Source organism: Myodes glareolus, chromosome 8 (assembly GCF_982192425.1).
Source record: "Myodes glareolus chromosome 8, mMyoGla1.1, whole genome shotgun sequence".
NCBI lineage: Eukaryota > Metazoa > Chordata > Mammalia > Rodentia > Cricetidae > Myodes > Myodes glareolus.
In genome coordinates, this window is record NC_142033.1 from 41,026,559 (window position 1) to 41,049,250 (window position 22,692).

Below are 22,692 nucleotides of genomic sequence, written 5' to 3' on the forward strand. Positions count from 1 at the left end.
CTTATGCATATTTCTAGCTAGCTCTTACATCTTAAATTAACTCATTCCTATTAATCTGTGTATTGCCACATGGTTGTGGCCTACTGCTAAGGTTCCATCTGGCGTCTGTCTCCTGTGGCGGCTACATGGCATCTCCCTGACTCCACCTTCTTTTCTTCTTTATCTCTGCTTGGAATTCCTGCCTTGCCCTATCTGTGTTGCAATATGCCCAAAGCAGACTCTTTATTAACCAATGGTATTCACAGCATACAGAGGGGACTCCCATATCAGCCTTGTGTAGGCTAAGGTGTAGTAGAACTTGAGCCATGTGCTGGGCAGGGTGGCCATTGCAAGTGCCCTGTTTCTTGACAATCTGTTCTTGAACTGATGACTGGACCACTTTCCGTGTCTGTCAGACTAGCAGGTCCTGGTTAGCTCCAGGCTTGAAGATGACCAGGACAAGGGGATCCCTCCTGCCAGCCTGTAACTACCTTGAAAGTTGACATGCAAATACAGCGTTTTGGGATCTTCCCAGACTAGATTAGAACTACAACAGTGGTCCTTCTTAGCCCTGCTTCATCTTGATGTCAGGTTTTCTTTTAGCCTTCAACCAAGTTTTGGGGTTAAAGGTATAAGCAGGAAGAACTGAATGGGATCTGGTGCCCCTCCCACCATTTTACCACTCTCAATACCTTTAGCCTTTAATTCATCACCAAATGCTCTTAGCAAAGTCTTAACACAGCGGCCACCCCTTACTATAAAGCAGAAGTGGAAGACACTTCTAGATAAAGGCATGGGTTTTACCAGCTGTGTTGTTTCCATGCTCAGACCAGGAGATGGTAGGACCCAGCAATGGGAAGACAAAGTGATCATTTCTTCAAGGCAACCCCACCCATGTGACCCAGTGGCTCAGCTGAATGGCCACACTGCAGTTGTGGTTACTTGTGGCCCACAGGAAGAGATCTTTCAGGGAAGGGTTCAGCTTGTGAAGCAATTACTCCAGGTCTGTCTGGTATTTCTTGTTTGCTGGGTTTATAGAAATAAAGTTTGAAGAGGGGATGGGTGTTTCCTTGTTTTTGCTTACTTTGAACACAGCTGCTGTGGATGAAAGAGAGATGACTTTCAAAGACAGAGCTACCTTTCTGCTTAATAGTTTATTTGATTTTTTTAACAGGAGAAATAATGGGTAAAGGGGGATTCTTAAAAGTGGAAGCTATGTGTTCTAGCCCTGATATTTCGTTCCAACCATCCCACCACCCTGGATGGCCACTAAGTCATGACCTATCATTTGGAATGCTGTGGTTTCTCTTTTGTATGATAGGCTGGTCTTGAATTTGTGATCTTCTCACCTCTGCCTCTGAGTGCTGGGATTACCAGTGTGTGCCTCTATGCCTCACTCTGCTTGTGACTGCTTCTAACTGATTGGCATAGGGATTGGGAAGGGAAATAGAAGAAGCTGGTTAGAAAAAAAAATTTAGTTTATTAAAGTTTAGTGGATATATTGCTAGTGTCGAAAGTATTTTTTAATTTGTAGCAATAACAGCTTGCCTTACAGAGGGTCTGTGAATGATTCCCTGCATCTGCTGGGCAGCTACCTATGCCTGTGTTGGAAGCACCTGCTAAGAAAGAATCAGCTTTGGGCCATGGCGGTACACACCTTTGATCCCAGCACTTGGGAGGCAGATTTGTTCCATTTTTCTTTGTTTGTTTGTTTTTCGAGACAGGGTTTCTCTGTGTAACAGCCCTGGCTGTCCTGGAACTTGCTCTGAAGAGCAGGCTGGCCTCAAACTCATAGAGATCCACCTGTCTCTGCCTCCTGAGTGCTAGGATTAAAGGGATGTCATCACCTCCCAAACCATCTTTTTTTTTAAAGAAAAAATAAAAGATTTTCACATGTCCCAGGCTGTTTTGAACTCTGTGTAGCCCAGAATAACCTAGAACTTCTGAAACTTCTGCATTCTCTACCCACCTAGGATTATAAACATGCCACCACACCTCTGTTAGCAGTTTATTTAATTTGGTTAATGTCCATTTTGTGAATTATAATACAGAGAGAATGATGGGGGTCAGAGAGACAGCTCAGTGGGTAAAGGTGATTGTTACCAAGTCTGACTACCTGAATTCGATCCCCAGAACCCTCATGGTACAAGGAAAACACTGACTCCCAAAAGTTTCCTTCTAACCTGGTCCACATAAATATGTTGGCGCAAATATACCTACACTCACACAGGTACACAACAGACAAGTAAATGAAATAAAAAAAAGAAAGAAAGAAAAGGGCATGATGCTAGTGGACATATTATATTTTTCTCTGAAAGTGGGTATAACAGTCCTTCTGTGCCCTTAGGTTCAATATTCAAAGAGCCAATCAGTAGTGTAAATAGAGGCTGTTCATTCATTTCCCAGCCACCCAGACCCAAATAATCACACAGAAACTACATTAATTGCAACACTATTTGGCCAATAGTTTAGGCATAATCCTAGCTAGTCCTTATATCTTAAATTAACCCATTTCTATTAATCTGTGTATCACCATGATGTTGAGGCCTACAGGTAAGGTTCTAGCATACATCTTTCTCCCTTAGCAGCTACATGGCATCTTCCTGACTCCACTTACTCTATATATCTCTTCCAGCCTGGCTATATTCTGACCTGCCATAGGCTGAAACAGTTTTATTCATTAACCAATTAAAGCAACACATATACAGAAGGATGTCCCACATCATGTCCCCTTTTCTGTCTAATTAAAAAGGAAGGTTTTTACTTTAACATAGTTACCAAGCAAGAATTACAATTACAGTATTTAGTCTATTTATATCTGGCAAAATTAAAGAAAATATTTTATTATCTGTTTTATCTTTGTGAATCCAAAGTTTCCTATCTAATTTATCTTTTATTGTAAGTGAGGAAAACTGTAACTATCTTTCTTTAACTCTTCAAAGACGCCATAATGATACAATATTACCTAAGTAAACAGGAAGTGCATTGTAAGCAACTTCCAAAACTCTAGAATTGACAAAGACTTCTTGCTGCCTGGACAGTCACCCAAAGTTCTTCTGTAATGTTGGGACATCCATATTCAGCCTACAGGTCCATAATATCTTTTCAGTGAAGCAGGAAATATGAAGATCTGTTCTGCCTTGTAATGGCAAAGTTTATCAGTTGCTTCCTTCTTGTCTTGTAGAATGCCTGGCAGTTTTTTTCTGTGAGACAGGAACCCTGAAGCATGATCCTGGCTTTTGGAAAATTGAGCAATCACTTTTCTGTGGGTCCTGCATGTCAAGTTCATACAGCACACCATCAAGCAGTCCAGGCAAGAGCAGTTTCTTGCTCAATTGTCTAACTTTGTCACATTGAAGGCAAATTTCATAATGAGTTTCTTCAATTCCCATCAACCTCTCTAAAGACAAGTCCAGAAGCAGACATGTCTTACTGTTGAGAAAAGTCTAAGTTCTTAAACCTTTTAAATACCATATTTTGTAGGTCTTTGAAAGGTTTGAAGAATACCTTCAACTATATCTCTGTACATCTAGAAAACCTAACTAACATATATAGTCAAACTGCAAGTTTGACTATTATAGATGACTATCTATTAACCCATAATTTTTAATTCTACATTATATTTTTAAATGAGCTGTATAAACATAATACCTTAAACAAGAGTAGAAATGTTCATATAACAAAACTGACCTTAAATCTGTATCAATAAACTAAGATCATATCAATGTAAAGTATTCATCTCTATATCATATCCCCCATATTATTATTTTAGAATTTGACTTTGACCAATAATCATTTATAATCAAATACCTTTAAATAAACACAAACATTTATAAACAATTATTCAATTATTTTGGGAATCTGTGCATAGTTTTCTTTAAACTGCTTTCTGCTGTTTGTTGGGTGAAGTATTTTTAGGGTTTATGAAGACCTTTCAGGGGGTCTTTTTCCATCAAACCACATTAGCCTGGGAGGAATTCACAGGTTCTCATATTCTGTGGAAACAAAAACAGAACCTCTTTACAAAATAACATAGCTTTAGACTCAAATTTTGAAATCAAGATACCTTTAAAATATGTATGTTGGTTTATCTTAGCAGCCCCCAGAATCAAATGTCTCTCTGCAGTTAGCTTGTTAACAGTCAACATTTTCAAAGAAAACACAATAATATACATAATCAAGACTCTCTGTGTATTTTCCATCTTTATGTGGCCTTTTACTACTTTATTCTTTTAACACTTATTTTATTATCTTTACTCCTTTAATCTATGACTGTCTGTACTCTTGTCTATATTCTTTTATCCTCTCTCTCTTCCAAGCCTATGAACATTTTTAAACACACTGTCACCTGCTTAGAGGTTTATTTTGTCTAAATCTGAATAATCAGATTATTGTGTATCTGTAATCATTTTTTTGACCAGGAATGCCTTTTTTTTAAATGTTAAGTGGGTGTGACTAGGATCAACTCCACAACCCTGCCTGTTTGCTCCACCCAGTTCAACATGGAGGAAGTATGTTCACTATCTCTGCAAGCCATGCTCACCACCCCAGCTCCAGGGATGTAATAGGTCTATGTTGCTATTAAGCAACTAGTAGCATGCTGCTCATAAACCTCATTTAAGTGTAGGACTCCCTATAAGAGCCAGTATTCGTGCTACCAGCATGAACCAGGAAGCCACCTCTTAAAGAAGCCTTGAAATTTTTGCTGCTAATGCTGAGTCGGGAAGCCTTCCATTAAAGGAGTCATGCCTCTGCTTGCCTCTCGCAAACAGAGCCCACCCGAGAAATTGCTGTTACCAGGAAGATGTGCTTTCCTCTTCTTTTGTGTCCAGAATTTCTTTCTAAGTTCTCTCAGGTTTTATGTGGATGTAGCTGCCCCACATTGGGTACCATTTTGTAACTGTAGTCTGCTCATTTGTTTCCCGGCCACCCAGACCTGAATAATGACACAAAAACTATATTAATTACAATACTGTTTGGTTGATGTCTCAGGTGTATTTCTAGATAGTTCTTACATCTTAAATTAACCCATTTCTATCAATCTACATATCACCACAAGGCTGTGGCCTACCAGTAGGCATCTTTCTCCTTTGGCAGCTACATGGTGTCTCTTTGACTCTGCCTTCTCTCTCTCTCTCTCTCTCTCTCTCTCTCTCTCTCTCTCTCTCTCTCTCTCTCCTCTCTCTCTCTCAATATATATTCCCGCCTGGCTATATTCTGCCCTACCATAGGCCAAAACAGCCTTATTCATTATTTAATAAGATCAACACATATACAGAAGGACATTCCATATCACAGTAGCTGACCAAATATAATTAAAAATATGGATCTGTGCTAAACATGTATTAACTTTTTTCTTGTCATTGTTCTCTGAAAAATGTAACCACTCCTTATAGGATACATTTTTTTATATCAGGTATTTTGAGTAATCTAGAGCTGTTTTAAAGTACTGGATATAGGTGCATATGTATAGATTATAGGCAAATATTATGCTTTAAAAGATTTGAACATCCTTAGATCTTGATCCATTCCCTATAGACATAGGGGTGGTTTGAACAAGATTGGCCACCATCAGACTGGTCTCAATATGGAGATGAGGATGATTCTCCTGCCTCCACTTCAAGTACTGGGGTTATAAGTGTATCAGTACACCCAACCAGAGTGTGTATTACTAATGGTCTAAAACTGTAGGCAGGGGAAAGGAGAGATTACTAATAATGAGTATTTTGCATTTTTTTTGCCATTGCATTATAGTTAAGACATGAAGATCTTCTAACTTTCCTCTTGTTTAGAAATATTTAAAATCAGGTGTGGTGGTACATGCTGGTAACCCCAATACTGGGATCAGGGAGCAGGAGGCGGATTAGGTGTTAAGACCAACAGTGACCACTTAGTGAGTTTGACACCATGAACGCTGTCTCAAGAGGTAAGAATGTTCCAATGTGATACCATGGACTGTGACCTTGGAACTCTGCCAGCAAAATGGGTTACCCCCCCAGAGTCACTGTATTGACTCTGGATCAGGATTGTGAGCCAAACAAGTCTTTTGTCTTTGTATTAAGGGAGTGGGGGTGACTAGAGAGGTGGTTTAGAGGGGAGAAGTCTGTTGTTTGTATAGAGGACCCAGGTTCAGTTCCTAGAACTCACATGGTGGCTCAGAAACATCAATAACTCCAGTTCCAGGGAATCCAATGCCCTCTTCTGGCCTCTGCAGATATCAGGCACACATGTGGTACTCACACATACATGCAGGCAAACATTCACGTGTGTGAAATAAAAAGTCTTTTAAAAGGTTATTTCAAAAAAGCCCAAGTTCTTTACATTAAAATGCTCCTTCTCCAGAGATTGCTCAAATTGTCTTCTGATGGCTTTCCTTGTTCACATTTCTTCCAATAGTCACAACCACGTCAGCGGAAAAAGTGAGAAGAAGAGCAGGAAAGCCCAATTCTTCACATTCTTGAGCAACTCTCTTCATTTCTTAAGACTCTGATTTCACATTCTAAGATCAGTGTCGACAAACTGAGGACCAAAACCCATTCTAGTCTACACACAACAAGTTTTGATCTGATTATTTGCTTTAATAAAGTTTCTGTATTTACGGTTGAAAATGATTTAAAGAAAAAGAAAAAACAATGTTTCATCACATGAAAATACATAAAATTCAAATTCCATAATCCATTAGAAAAAGGACAAGCTAATTTATATAGTCTTCTGTTTTTGTTTTTCTAAGATAGGCTCTTTGTATATGGCCCAGGCTGTCTTCAAACTCCTGCTCCTCCTGCTGCAGCCTCCTAGTGAAATTATAGACACTTGTCACCAAGCTGTTTATGGCATTTGTTATGTAGTTGCATTTATGCTACAATGACAGCATTGGGTGTTATAACAGGGACCACATGACCCTTTAAGTATGAAAACTCTAGGAAAACTTGGGAATGTAGCTGAGTGGTGGAACAGCTTGATGGTAATACACATACTTGGGATGCTCAAGATCCTGGGTTCAGTTCCTGACATCACCACCATGCTTGCAAAACTGACCAACCGGTCCTTTATGGAAAACACTTGCTGAACCCTGTCAGACTCTGTTTAATGGACAGAAAGCCTTTGAAAGTATTCAGAATCTGTGCCAGAGAGATGGTTCAGTGGTTAAGAGCACTTGCTGCTCTTCCAAAGGACCTGCGCTCAGTTCCCAGCATCCATGTCAGCTTACAACCACTTGTAACTACAGTTTCAGGGGATCCAAAGCCCTCTTCTGGCTTCCATAACCACCCACACATATGTGACACACCCACACACATGTGACACACCCATGCATAAATTAATTTTTTAAATAAACCTTTTTAAGTATATGAGATTGAAATATGTCAAAAGTGTAGACAGAAGTTACTGTCCAGCCTGGTCCCGTAGCCATTCAGTCCCAAAGAAACACACAGAGGCTTATATTAATTAAAACTGTTTGGCCTATTAGCTCAGGCTACTACTGAGCAGCCTAATCCAAGAATTTAAGAATATAATAGCTAGGCCTGGTGGTGCACACACACAGTAATCACAGAGCTCAGGAGATAGAAATGAGAGGTCTCAAGAGTTCAAGACCAGCTTCAGCTATCTTGTGAATTCAAGGTCAGCCTGAGCTATGCGAGACTGTTTCAACAAAAGCAAAACAACAGACAGAAAGATGGCTCAGCAGGCAAAAGTGCTTGCAGAGATGCTGGACAGCCTGACTTTGAGCCCAGAACCCACGCATGTGGATAACTGAATCCACAGAAAGCCTGAGAAAGCTTGGGAATGAATACAGTAAACCATGTTTTCTTGGTAGCAGCAATTTCTCAGGACTGCTCTGCCTGTTAGAGGCAAGCAAGCGCTCTCATCTAAGAGAGGCTTCCTGACTCAGCTTTAGCTGCAAAACCTTGCAGCTCATTAAGAGGTCCTGCCACGAAACACTTAAATGGTGGTGATAAAAAGCTGACTGCATGTTTTTCGATTTTCAGCTGTAGCAGGAAAAAAGCTGCACTGTTTTAAAATGCCGACTTTCTGGGCTGTTCTGCCAGGGCAAACTCTGACTCTTTCAGGCAGGCAGTCTGACTGAGTGTGGTCTGTGAGCAGAATACGGCAGCTTGCTTGCTGGCAGGGACCTTGAAATGCCACAGAGTTGTGGCAATAAAAATGGCTCCAGCGGTACCTCTGCCATGAGGCTGGAAAGCTAAGGAATCCAGCCGTCAAAGTCATGGCTTTAATCCTCTCCAAAAAGACTCATGTAGTCAGAAAGAGAGATATACAGTAAAGAGAGATTCAAAGACGAAGAAAACCTCTAAATGATTTACAGTGTGTTAAAAAAATATGCAGGCTAAAGGTTAAAGTTCTTAAAAGTAAAAAAGAAAGAAAGAGAGTAGTTGGGTGTAGTGGTATAATACACCTTTAATCCCAACATTTGGGAGGCAGAGGTAGATTGACCTCTGTGACTTCAAGATGTGGTAGCAGGCACCTTTAATCCTAACACTGGGGAGGCAGAGACAGGTGGGTCTCTGTGACTTCAAGGACAGCCTGGTCTACAGAGTTATTCCAGGACAAAGATATACAGAGAACCTGTCTCAAAAAAAAAAGTAAAAATAAAAGAAATAGAGGTTAAAATAAAGCCACAAAAAGATGAAAAATACACAGAAAATCTTGATACTGTATGCTATTATGCTCTCTTTGAATTGTTTGAATGCTGAGGAAGGAGCAACAGCTGCTAAAAGACTTTTGTTTATAAATGCTGCTGAACTAACCCAAGATAGGCATTTTGAAAATACCTTGGTTTCAAAATTGAAGTCAAAAGGTATGTTACTTTGGAAAAGAAATTTTGCTTTTGTTTCCCCAGAAAATGAGAGGCTGTGGATTCGTTCTGAGTTAAGAAAAATCAGGTTTGGACAAGGAAGATCACCTGAGAAATCTCCAGAAGGAACAGATGGCCCAGATGTCTGAGTTCTACATCCAGAACGGATTCAAGATGCTGCCTGAGATGATCAGGTCTCACAGGATACTCCAGTCAGGACTTGATTATAACTCTAAATTTTCTTTAGGTCCCCATAAGATTATCAGCACCCACAACCAGCCAGAAGAAGTAGCCTGGAATACTATGCCCACATTCCCAACAAATGGATTATGGATATTTTCCTTTGTTCTTTTTTTTAAAAAAAAAGAGGGGGAAGTGGTGCGGGAGAATTATCTGTAATCATGTATTTTAATAAAACGCTGATTGGCCAGGCAGGAAGTATAGGCGGATTAACCAGACAGGAAGTAGAGGCAGGGCAATGAGAACAGGAGAAGGCTAGGAAGGAGGAAGCCCATTCCTGCATTCCTGCCCAGACCACAGGATTAATATTCGGGTCTTCGATTCAATTCTATTGGTCCTCCTGTCTGATTTTTGACCAATACCAAGCTGTTTTCAGTACTGTAGCTCTGTAGTAGAGTTTGATTGTGGTGCCTCCAGAAGTTTCTTTATTGTACAGAATTGTTTTGGCTATCCTGTATTTTTTGCCTTTCCATATGAAGTTGAATATTGGTCTTTCAAGGTCTGTGAAGAATTTTGCTGGGATTTGGATGGGGATTGCATTGAATCTGTAGATTGCTTTAGGTAAGACTGCCATTTTTTACTATGTTAATGCTACCTACCCAAGAGCATAGAAGATCTTTCTGATGTCTTCTTCAATTTCTTTCTTCAAAGATTTAAAGTTCTTGTCTTACAGATCTTCTACTTGTTTGGTTAGAGTTACTCAGAGATATTTTATGTTATTTGTGGCTATTGTGAAGGGTGATGTTTCTCTGATTTCTTTCTTAACCTATTTATCGTCTGTATAAAGGAGGGGTACTGATTTTTTTTTTTTAGTTAATTTTGTATCCTGCTACATTACTGAAGGTATTTATGAGTTGTAGAAATTTCTTGGTAGAATTTTTGGGGTCAATTATGTAAAATATCATATCATCAGTAAATAGTGAGAGTTTTACTTCTTTTTTCCCTTGTATCCCCTTGATTTCCTTTTGTTGTCTTATTGTTCAGGCTAGAACCTCAAGTACTATATTGAATAGATATGGAAAGAGTGGACAACATTATCTTGTTCCTGATTTCAGTGGGATCACTTTGAGTTTCTCTCCATTTAGTTTGATATTGGCTATTGACTTGCTGTATGTTGCCTTAATTAGGTATGTTCCTTGTATCCCTGCTCTCTCTAAGACCTTTATCATGAAGGGGTGCTGTATTTTGTTGAAGAAATTTTCAGTATCTAATGAGATGATCATGTGGGGTTTTTTTTCAGTTTGTTTATATGGTGGATTACTTTGACAAATTTTCGTATGTTGAACCATCCCTGCAGCTCTGGGATGAAGTCTACTTTGTCATGGTGGATAATTTTACTGATATGTTCTTAGATTTGGTTTGCCAGTATTTTATTGAGTATTTTGCAACAATGTTCATGAGTGAGTTTGGTCTGTAATTATCTTTCTTGGTAATGACTTTATGTGGTTTGGATATCAGGGTAATTGTGGCCTCATAAATAGATTTTGGCAGTGTTCCTTCCATTTCTATTGTATGGAACAATTTGAGGAGTATTGTTATTAGTTCTTCTTTGAAAATCTTGTAGAATTCTGCACTGCACTGGGCTTTTTTGGTTGGGAGACTTTTGATGACTGTTTCTATTTCTTCAGCAGTTATAGGTATATTTAATTTGCTTATCTAGTCTTGAGTTAAATTTGGTAAGTGATATTTATCCAGAAAATTGTTCATTTCCTTTAAGTTTTCCAATTTTGTGGAGTACAGGTTTTCAAAGTATGACCTGATGATTCTCTAGATTTCTTCCACGTCTGTTGCTATGTCCTCCTTTTCATTTCTGAATTTGTTAATTTGGATATTCTCTCTCTGACTTTTGGTTAGTTTGGATAAAGGTTTGTCTATTTTGTTGATTTTCTCGAAGAACCAACTCTTTGTCTCATTGATTCTTTGTATAGTTTTCTTTGTTTGTTTGTTTCTATTTTGTTGATTTCAGCTCTCAATTTGATAATTTCCTGCTGCCTAATCCTCTTAGGTGAGTTTGCTTCTTTTTGTTCTAGAGTTTTCATGTGTTCTCTTAACTCACTAGTGTGGGATTTTCTCAGCTTCTTTATGTAGGCCTTCAGTGCTATGAACTTGCCTCTTAACACTGCTTTCATTGTGTCCCATAAATTTGGGTATGTTGTGTGGTCGTTTTCATTGAGTTTTAGGAACTCTTTAATTTCTTCCTTTATTTCTTCCTGGACCCATTGGTGATTCAAGTGACCATTGTTTAATATGCATGTGTCTGTGGATTTTCTGAAGTTAGTATTGCTGTTGAATTCTAATTTTAAGTCATTGTGATCCAATAAGATAAATGGATTTATTCTGATTTTTTTTTGTATCTGTTGAGGTTTGCTTTGTTACCTAGTATGTGGTCAATTTTTGAGAAGGTTCCATGAGGTACTGAGGAGAAGGTATATTCTTTTGTGTTTGGATGGAATGTTCTATAGATGTCTATTAACTTTATTTGAGTCATAACATCTGTTAGCTCCATTATTTCTCTGTTAAGTTTCTGTCTGACAGACCTGTTCAGTGGTGAGAGTGGGGTGCTGAAGTCTCCACTATTAGTGTGTGGTGTGTAATGTTTGATGTAAGCTTTAGAAGTGTTTCTTTTACTTATGAGGGTGCCCTTGTATTTGGGGCATAGATGTTTAGTTTTGAGATTTCCTTTTGATGAATTTTTCCTGTGACTAATATTAGATGTCCTTTTTTGTCTCTTTTGATTGATTTTAATTTGAAGTCTATTTTATTAGATATTAGGATAGTTATACAAGTTTGTTTCTTATGTCCATTTGATTGGAAACTTTTTTCCCAACCCTTTATAGGCAATGTCTGTCTTTAAAATTGAGGTGTGTTTCTTGTATGGAGCAAAAGGATAGATTCTGTTTTTGTATCCAATCTGTTAGAATGTGTTTTTTATAGGTGAGTTGAGTACATTTATATTAAGAGATATTAATGATCAGTAATTACTAGTTCCTGTTATTTTAGTTTTCATTGTTGGTGGTGTTATTAAGTGTGTTTTCCCCTTCTTTGGGATTTGCTGCTATGAGATCATATATTTCTTGTGTTTTTGTGGATGTACCTACTTCCTTGGTTTGGAGTTTTTCTTCTAGTACTTTGTATAGGGCTAGGTTTATGGCTAGGTATTGGTTAAATTTGCTTCTGTCATGGAATATCTTGTTTTTTCCATCTATGGTGATTGAAAGTTTTGCTGGGTATTGTAGTCTGAGCTGGCATCTATGACCTCTTAATGTCTGCATAATGCTTGATCAGGACCTTCTGACTTTCATTGTTTCCATTGAAAAGTCAGGTATAAATCTGATAGGTGTGCCTTTATATGTTACCTGGCCTTTTTTCTTTGCAGCTCTTAATATTCTTTTCGTTGTTGTTATTGTTCTTTATGTTTAGTGTTTTGATTATTATGTGCCAAGGGGACTTTTTTGGTCCAGTCTGTTCGGTGTTTTTTAAAGCTTCTTGTGTCTTCATATGCATATCTTTCTTTAGGATGGGAATGTTTTCTTCTATGATTTTATTGAATATATTTTCTAAGCTTTTGAGTTGAACGTTTTCTCCTTCTTTTATCCCTATTATTCTTAGGTTTAATCTTTTCATGGTGTCCCAGATTTCCTGGATATTTTATGTTCAACGTTTGTTAGGTTGAACGTTTTCTTTGACCGATGAAACTATTTTCTCTATCATATGTTCAACACTTGATATTTTTCCATCTCTTGGATTCTGTTGTTTGTGCTTGCATTTGTGGTTCCTGATCAATTTCCTATATTTTTTTCTTTTCAGAATTCCCTCAGTTAGTGTTTTCTTTATTGTCTCTATTTCGATTTTCAAGTCTTGAACCATTCTCTCACTTGTTTGGTTGCTTTTTCTTGGTCTTCTTTAAGATATTTGTTGATTTCTCCCATTTTTTTGTTTGTCTTTTCCTCCATTTCTTTGAGAGAATTTTTCATTTCCTCTTTAAGGGCCTTAAACATTGTCCTAATGTTATTTTTTAGGTCATTTTCTTCTGCTTCATTTGTATTGGGGTGTTCAAGTCTTGCTTTTGTAGATCCACTAGTTTTTGTTAGCATTGTGTTGCTCTTTGTGTTGTTGTTCTTACTTTGGTTACCCATCTTTTCCTCTGTTGTAGTTGGGGCTGTATCTCTGGTGATCAATCTTCCAGGTGCCAGTGGATCCAAGACTCAGATGTTTGCTCCTCATGGCAGAGTTGGGGCCATGGTTTCAGTCACCCTGGAGGTCCCTCAACATTCCTTGAAATTGCTCTGCAATCCTGAAGGTCATTCGGATCTGTTCTCATGGAGGTCACTTGCTTGAGTGTGCTCTTGTGGAGGTCACTGGCTTAGGCCTGCTCCTGTGAATGTCACTGACTCAGGTCTGGTCCAGTGGAGATGACTGGTTCAGGCTTGCCCTGTGAAAGATGTTGGCTAGGACCTGCTCTGGAGGCGGTTGCTGGTTTAGTCTTGATCCCGCAGAGGTCACTGGCTCAGGCCTGCTCCCACGGATGCCCCTGGCTCAGGCCTGGTTCCATGAAGGTCACAGGCCTGGGCCTGGTCCCGTGGAGATCGCTCGCTCGGGCCTTGCATTGTGTTGTTTTGAGTAAATGAATATGTTCACCAGTATAGTATCCTACAGAGTGTATTTTCCTATGTGTTGTCTACTCATTTTCTCCCCCTCCCCAACCATATATGTAATCTTTTCAGATTTACTTCCCTTTTTAATTTGTACATTTATTAACTCGTGTGTGTGTGTATGTATATATGTATGTAGTGTGTCTGTTTGTGGCACATGTGGAAGTTAGAAGGAATCTTGCAGGAGCTGGCTTTCGCATTAGGTGAGTTCTGGGGATTGCACTCAGTCAGGAGACTTGGCTATGAGCACTCTTACGCACTGAGTCATCTCACTGGCCTCCAGATTGATATCTTTCACTTATGAACATGCTTTTAATATTCTCCTGCATCTTTTTTTTAAAGACTTATGTATTTAATGTGTATGAGTGCTTTATCTGGATGTACAACTTTACACCAGAAGAGGGTATCAGATTCTATAGACATGTTTGTGAACTACCGTGTGGGTGCTGGGAATTGAACTCTGGAAGAGTAGACCGTGCTCTTAACCACTGAGCCATCTCTCCAGCCCCTCTTCTCATATTTAATAAAAACGCTCGTGTACCCTGTCATGATGCAATAGTGTAAGAGGATCTGTTAGAACTATAACATCCAGGTGTGGTGGTGTATGCCTATGACAATCAGCCTGGGCTACAAAGTAGCAAGGCTGTGTCTCAAAAATAAATAAACAGGGCCAGAGTGATTGTTCAACAGGTAAAATCATATAGCAGTCTTAGAACCTGAGCTCAGTCTCTGGAGCCCGTGGTGGAAAGAGAAAACTGACTCCTGAGGTTGTTCTTGACATCCATGCATGTGCCTATAATCATATCAACACTAATAACAAAATAGAATTTATAATAAGTAAATGAAAGGGATATAGCTAAGTGGTAGAATAGTTGCCTAGAATTTGCAATCCCTACCCCAAAACCACCAGCATTATAAATCATAATTTATTGGTATCATATATATCCATTACAAAATCCATTGACATAATTTAAAAGACCACTAAATAGAATTTGGGAATTATTGAAATCCAGTCTGTTTTTCCAGAACAAATAACTGCAAACAGTGGATCCAGCAATAACTTCACTTTACCAACCACAGTTGATTGATGGCGTGGGTCCAACCGATTCCCAGAGCCTGCTCCTCAAAAGAGAGTCACGACTGAGACACCTGGTCATAGGAAGAGCATGCCAGGAAGGAGTGTGGTCAGAGGAACGCTGTGTTCTAGGAAGGCCTAAAAGGCCTTGGTCTAGGGCCAAGGACTGGGTGGAAAGAGGAAGCCACGCAAAGCACAGTGGGAAGCAGAGGTGGGCAAGGGCTAAGTCTGGGGCAGAAACGAAACTGTGCTTTCCCTTTCGAGCAAGTGAAACCCATTAAAAACCGTTTTGGGGGTTGGGAAAGAACAGTGACGTGGCGGGTTCAAACTGCCCATTGTAAAGGATATGATCGTGAGATGTAGGCAAACCGCCTTGGAAGACACCAGGGTGATGGAGTCATGCAGGCTAGCTTCCAAGAATAGGTTTTCATCAAAGTGTGTGATGGACTCCAGAATCTACCACTTCCCTCCAGTGGGCCCTGGGTCACCTGATCCTAGGGCTAGCCCTAGTCCCATAGTCTCTCCTACCTCTTCAGTTCCTGCCCCCTGCCATGTCAATGCCATTGGCCTCCTAGCTGTATCCCTTAAAGGTGCCATGCATTTCCTTGTGGTAAAGTTCTCACTTGCTGGTGTTGGTGCTTAGGCTTCTCTTGTCTTGCAAACATCTCCAAGGCTCCTGCCCTCATTTCCACCAAGTTTTTATTCAAATGGCTTCACCAATGACTTCATCAGCACTCAGTAACATAGATAGGGCCCTATGTGCAGGAGAGGTGTCCTATGTGTCCATAGACAGGCTCTATGTGTCCAAAAGGAGGTGTGGCATGGTGGGACTTGGTTTGGTTATTGGGGCATGCTGCTTTGGGAACCAACTGGTGTCATTTTCATGGGACTTGGAATTATCACAACAAACAGTTTTTTTTTATATTTATTTATTTGTTGTGTATACAATATTCTTTCTGCGTGTATGCCTGAAAGCCAGAAGAGGGCACATGACCTCATTACAGATGGTTGTGAGCCACCATGTGGTTGCTGGGAATTGAACTCGGGACCTTTGGAAGAGCAGGCAATGCTCTTAACCACTGAGCCATCTCTCCAGCCCCCAAACAGTTCTTATAAAAGAGTAAACCACGATGGTGGGAAGGGTGGCGCACACTTTCAATCCCAGCACTTGGGAGGCAGAGACAGGTGATTTCAATCCCAGCACTCGGGAGGCAGAAGCAGGTGATTCTCAGTGTGCTTGAGGCCAGCTTGGTCTACAAAGCAAGTTCCAGGACAGCTAGAACTGTGACTCAGAGAAATCCTATCTCAAAACAACAACAACAACAAAACGAGTAAGACTAAGCAAGGGGTAGAACTCGTGATAAAATACTAGCCTAGCATGCATAAAGTCCTTGGGTTCCAACAGACACAGACAGGGCCAATGCAAGAGCAAACGCCACCCTTGCATGGCTCTCTGGCACCTTCTCTGACCATGTGACCTCTCTCTCCCCACACACATGTGCTGGCCATTTTGATGTCAGTTGTGATGTCAGTTCACACTAGAAATGACCTGTGCCAGCTCTGTGCCCTTCCGAAATATGAGTAAAACAAGTCCCTTTTCTTTATGAGGTTACTAGCCCGAAGCACTTCACTGCAGTAATGGAAACTAGATTAATGCATGTCTCAGACCCTCCTCTTTGCTCCGTGGTTCTTGTCACCATTTATTTTGCTTTTGTACTTAATGATTTTCTGTTCCCTCTAGAGGACGAACTCTGTGGAACAACCCTGATTTGTTCCTTGCTGTATCATCAATCGTAGGTGTTCAATGATGATTCGTTAAATCGATGAATGAATGCCTTGATAAGCTCCCCCAGTTCCTCCCCACCTTGCTGACTACAGTTTGCAGAACCAACACTAGCACTTCATGTCCCCATAATTTGCGCAAAAGCTTCCTGGCTCTCTGCCTCAGGGCGAGTTCCAAGAATTGTGTCCAATCTCTCCCATCTTCTGCTTCTCTCTCTGCACCTCAAGTACCTCCAAGGAGCTGTGCCAACCCTTCACCCCGTAGCAGCTCTTCCCAGGTCATTCTTGTGTTCCATCAGACAATAAGAACATGGCAAAGACAGGAGGGAGCCACAGGGCTGGACTGGAAGGAACATTTGGTGGCTGTGGCCTAACCACAAAGCTCTGAGGTTTCTCCAAGCCAAGGATATGCACAGGGCAGCTGCTGCCACACCATAAAGCTGTCCCTTGGACTCCATCCTGCTGTCCAATACACAGGATCCACTGCATAGGTAGAGACACCACACTACCCGGTGAGCTACTGAGTTTTCTTTCGGAAAAGGAACCAGCAAAGGGGAGTGTGGGTCTATCTTAAAGCACACCAACATCTTTTTCATTTGCCATGACTCAGCTAATGTATTTGGCAGGTTGCAGTTGGGGAAGGAGGAAGAGCCTGCCAACAAAGTAGGCCTTAGCTATGCGGTACATGGTTACAGTTTGGTGAAGCAAATTTACTTCAACTAAATGGCTATTACAAGGAGAAGAGGTTCTCTAGGAATCCAGACATTGGCCTTATCTGAACAGCATGAAATGCCAACATGGGCTCCTCACTGGAGCCAAGGCACTCATAGAGCCTTCTGAGAAACCAAAGAGATAGAAAGTTCTGTTCTGCTGGGTCGTGTTGCAGTAGCTGGGAGGGACTGGCACATGCCTGGTAGTCCTGCCTCTGTCACCTGAGGCCACCATTCTGTCCTCAAGAGAACTGAGAACACCCTCAGGACTCAGCCATAAGTGCTGGTCACTCATGTGTTCAGCAGCTGGGAGACCCTGTTGCCTTACATGCATGTTTGGATCATACAACACACGAAGCCTATGAAATGAAATAGCCACATTATATAAATTGCAATAATCAGCCCAGATAGATTTCTGCAAAATGTTTGTTGATAACTTCCTCCAGTGTCCTGAGACATTTTACAAAGGATCATTGTCAATGTTTCAGAGAGAAAGAAAAATGAGATAGTCATCTATCCTATTTCTCCATTCTAGTGTTGCATGTGCTTGGAAGCCAACCAGATTTCAAACAGAGTTTAAAATGTCAGCCAGAATGTACTGAATATATAGCAGAGGCCCAGATTAAATTTCTGTTGGCTTGCTAACATAGATCGTGCATGTGTTGGGGGAGAGGGAACAGTGACTGGTTTTAATAATATAATTCCTTGCCCTTTAATCTTTTCTTACTTTCTCCTTCAATTTGTACCCTTCTGTGCTTTTTTTCTCATATCCAGAGAGTTGGCCAATAATAGTGTCTTGTTTGAAGTTCCTTTAAAAAAATGACCATGAAAAGAAACCAGCTATCAAATCACATACATTTCTCTATACCATAAGGGGGGGGACAAACAAAATGATTCTTCAATACCACAATTCACAGTTAGTGAATTTCTTTTCCTGAAATTGAGCAAACACGTCAAATTCCCCCAAGTAATTTGCTTAAATCATCTCTGAAAACATTACTTTGGAGCTTCAATGCACAAGAATATTCTGTTTGATGAATACAATCTCTGCTCTGAAGTTGCAGGCAGAGCTATAAAGCTAACGTGTTTTCCTCAGATCCAGCCACCTATGTATAGTGGCCAGCACTGCACACTAGCTCTTCATGCGCCGAGGAGCTTGGGTGCGGGAAGGTCCCAGTCAGGTGGAGGCTCGCAGTCAGGTGGAGGCTCGCAGTCAGGTGGAGACTCCCAGTCAGGTGGAGGCTCCCAGTCAGGTGGAGACTCCCAGTCAGATGGAGGCTCCCAGTCAGGTGGAGGTTCCCAGTCAGGTGGAGGCTCCCAGTCAGGTGGAGGCTCCCAGTCAGATGGAGGCTCCCAGTCAGACGGAGGTTCCCAGTCAGGTGGAGGCTCCCAGTCAAATGGAGGCTCCCAGTCAGATGGAGGCTCCCAGTCAGATGGAGGCTCCCAGTCAGATGAAGACTCCCAGTCAGATGGAGGCTCCCAGTCAGGTGGAGGCTCCCAGTCAGATGGAGGTTCCCAGTCAGATGGAGGTTCCCAGTCAGATGGAGGTTCCCAGTCAGATGGAGGCTCGCAGTCAGGTGGAGACTCCCAGTCAGGTGGAGGCTCGCAGTCAGATGGAGGCTCACAGTCAGGTGGAGGCTCCCAGTCAGATGGAGGCTCGCAGTCAGGTGGAGGCTCCCAGTCAGGTGGAGGCTCGCAGTCAGGTGGAGGCTTGCAGTCAGGTGGAGGTTCCCAATCAGATGGAGGCTCCCAGTCAGATGAAGGCTCGCAGTCAGGTGGAGGCTCCCAGTCAGGTGGAGGCTCCCAGTCAGGTGGAGGCTCCCAGTCAGATGGAAGGGACACTCAGAACACTGTACCTGCCCCGCTGCCACAGTTGGCAGAACAGAGCCCCGTGCTGCTGACTTCCTTCTTTCCTTGTTTTCTTTAAAAACGAAACAAACAGAAAAACTGCTTGGCAGCGCTGGGGATCGAGCTGCACCATAAATATAGCCCTCTTTTTGCCATTTTTTTCTTTTTGATCTGCTCTGAGAAATGCCCCCACCTTTGCGTTTGGTATAGAGAGCAGGTCAAGGAGGAAGTACAGAGGACTGCCTGCTTGGCACCCAGGAGGCCCTGGGTTCAACAGTCAGCACCAGAAAACATAACAGCGACTGCCAGCTAGGTTTGGGCTCCCCTCTCTTCTGCCAGGTGACTCTTCAAAGTCTGGGAGCTCCCGTCCTTCTGCATTGGAACCAGGATTAAAACCCAGCCAACAATGGGGCGTTTGTGCTTCTTCAGCCAGCAAAAGATCACCATGACCATATGCTTTTAACTCCTGAGGAATTCCAAGTATCTTTTGTATGCGTGGCTGAATTTACAGGCACGACTGTGTGCGTGGCTGAGCTTCTGTCACTACACTGTAACATCAGATGTTACAGCTGATGGTTGACGGGGATGCGGGAGAGGGCTCCATGGGTAAGAATGGTTGCTGTTCTAGCTCGAGGCCCTGAGTTCAAATCCTCAGTACCCACATGAGGGCCTGAGTTCAAATCCTCAGTACCCACATCCAGAGCTGAGCGCATTCCACAGTTTCAGTGCTGGTAGTAGTAGAGACCAAGGATAGCTGGGTTTTAGCTGGTTGTTTCTGAAAGGACCTAGTCTTCAGTTGGAAAGAAGGCAGAGAGTGACAGAACAGGACACACCATGCCCTCTCCGACATATGCTCACGTGGGCAAGCACACACATGTGCACACACATACATTGCCCACGTACAAATAAACAGCCAAAAATAATATCTTGAAAACCTACTTATCATCAAAAATGATATTTAAATGCAAAGAAATTATGAAAGATGAAAAGAATGTGAAGCTGCCCTCTCAATTTTAAAGTAAATGTTAGGTATAATTATAACTCATAACGCTGTAGTCCATGATGCAGTAGAATAAATGACAAAGTGGACTGAGGCTCTGGGCAAGTTTCTGTGACATTGATGCTTGACAAACTAGCAAGTGCACGGATGCGCTCCAAAAGTGATCATTAAACTTGGTATTAAGTTATGCTGTTGCCTAGCAAACCACCTTCAACCTGATTGACAGATCCACAGAGACAGAAGTAGGGCAGTGGCCACTGTGCTGAGGGTAATGGGGAGCGATTGCTTCATGGATACAGAGCTTTGGCACGGGTGATGGAGACCTCGAAGACGGATGTCGCTGTTGGTGGCACAGCAATGTGAGTACACCTACAGCCACTGGACTGCATTCTTGGAAACGGTTCAAGCTCGTCTGGGGGATGCTCGGTGGTAGAGAGATCGTTAGCAATGGTAAAATTTGTATATCAGAAATGCAACGCTTTTAGAATCGGATTGTGGGCGGAGCTTCGCAGGTTGATGTCTCTTGGACGGTATGACAAGGAGTGTCCTGGTTTGCTCTGTTGGTGGCCCCTCTCTGCATGTGGTCTGTCTGTGACTAGATAGCCTAGATGGTTCTTTGTCTTCTTTTTCTATGCAATGCTGGGAGCCGATCCAGTGCCTGGTGCGTGCCAGACAAGTACGCTACTACTGAGCGACATTCTCACTCAGGCTTTGACTTCTTCAGAAGGCAATTAGGATCTAAGAAGAATGAGATGCTCCAGGCCGCTTAAGGCTTGGCTTGAAGTCCCATAAAATTAATTACACCAACTCTTCTAGTTCAGTGAAGCCATCACGCTGCCACAGAGTCCACGAATGAGCAAATGACCTACGATTTCGAAGCCAGAGGCTCCTTTAGGCCAGTATATGACAGTCTACACACACAATCTCTGTATCAGTTTGCTACCCTGTCTCCTTACCTTGAATTCTGCTCTAATGTACCCTCTAAGACGAGCAGGATCATAAGGGTGGACTCTGAGACTTCAACTCTCAGCTCTGCCATTTGTCACGAGACCTGTATCAAGTTCTTTGTCCTCTCTGTTTTATTTTCCTTGTTGAATTGAAAGGAAAATGAAACAAAAGGAGGAGGACATGACTCCCCCTAAATTAAGTAGACTTTGTTGTAGATGTAAGGGGGAAAGCAGACAGAGGGAGGAGTCGGGGCTGAACGTGGTTGGCAGACTAAACTGGACCATGAGAGGAGTGAGGGGAAGCTCCGGAGAGCTAAAGAGGAGCCACTCACTGAGAAAGTCAAGGCCAAGAGACAGGCTTAGCTAAAATGGCTGAGTTATACAGGGGTCAGGCTTGGCTAAGAGAAGGGAAGCCCAGGCCCTGGGAGGGAGAGGTTTAGGGTGGGGGCAGGGTGCCAAGTGTTAGGAGGAGCCACAGGTGCGGAATGAGGCTCATCTCAGGTTCCATGCAACTTCAGTGCTTGTCTAGAAAATGAATCTGGTGATAGTATATATGCCACCGTGATAATATGAGGATGGAAAGAGCAGATATGAATAAAAGACGAATCAAGAAAACTTGGAAACAGCACCTGAGCCAAGCCCGGCAGCACAGCTCTGTCAAGCCAGCACTCTGGATAGCGAGGCAGAAGGACTGTCCCAAGTTCAAGACCAGCCTAGTCTACATAGTGAGGATCAGGCCAGCAAGAATTACATAGTAAGACCCTCTCTCAAAAACTAAACAAAAGCAGGTCAGTAAGCAGCAGCCCTCCGTGTCTCTGCTTTATTTCCTGCCTCCAGGTTCCTGCCCTGACCTCTCTGGATGATGGATGGCAGAGTACAGGATGAAAGACACTCCCACCCATCACCACCGCTAGACAAAGCAAAAACCCCTGCAAAACTGGTACACAAAGAATGAATTCTATAAGCATTTGCTATTTTTAATATTACTTATTTATTTTTATTTAATGTACATGAGTGTTTTGCCCGTATATACTCTGTATGAGGGTGCTGGATCCCTTGGAACTGGAGTTACAGACAATTGTGAGCCACAGTGTGGGTGCTGGGAATTGAACCCAGTCCTCTGGAAGAGCAGTCAGTGTTCTTAACCACCGAACCATCTCTCCAGCCCCGCATTTGCTGTTATTAGTGCTGTCACTGCTGATGTTAATAAACATAAAAATATGTGTGGTCAGAAGGGAATACTTAAGAACAAAGGGTTAGGCCGGGTGGTGGAGGCACACCCATTTAATCCCAGTACTAGGGAGGCAGAGACAGGCGGATCTCTGTGAGTTGGAGGCCAGCCTGGTCTACAAGAGCTAGTTCCAGGACAGGCTCCAAAGCTACAGAGAAACCCTGTTTCGAAACAAACAAACAAACAAAAAACCAGGAATAATGTTAGGAATAATCTTAATCTTAAAACGAACATCTCTGCTGATGCAAATAATTCCAATTGGACCAAATTAGACCGAATTAAAAAATGTCCACGTTTAATAAATGCAGCGCTCCGGGGTGGCTAGGAGCATGGCGAGGGAGAGAGAGAGAGAGAGAGAGAGAGAGAGAGAGAGAGAGAGAGAGAGAACCACGCAAAACCTAAAAACCACGTGTTCTTTT

General features: G+C 41.9%; 1 long non-coding RNA gene across 1 annotated transcript in view; it reads right to left on the reverse strand.

Annotated features, from left to right (window-relative positions):
- Nucleotides 1–1,988: 1,988 nt before the first annotated feature.
- LOC146893839 (uncharacterized) overlaps nucleotides 1,989–22,692 on the reverse strand; it is a 31,275-nt gene continuing 10,571 nt past the window's right edge. Inside the window, exons 2-3 of the long non-coding RNA XR_015002554.2 lie at nucleotides 4,777–4,915; nucleotides 1,989–3,974 (exon numbers count right to left, since the gene is read on the reverse strand). This is a non-coding gene — a long non-coding RNA (uncharacterized LOC146893839). The remainder of the gene's footprint in view (nucleotides 3,975–4,776; nucleotides 4,916–22,692) is intronic.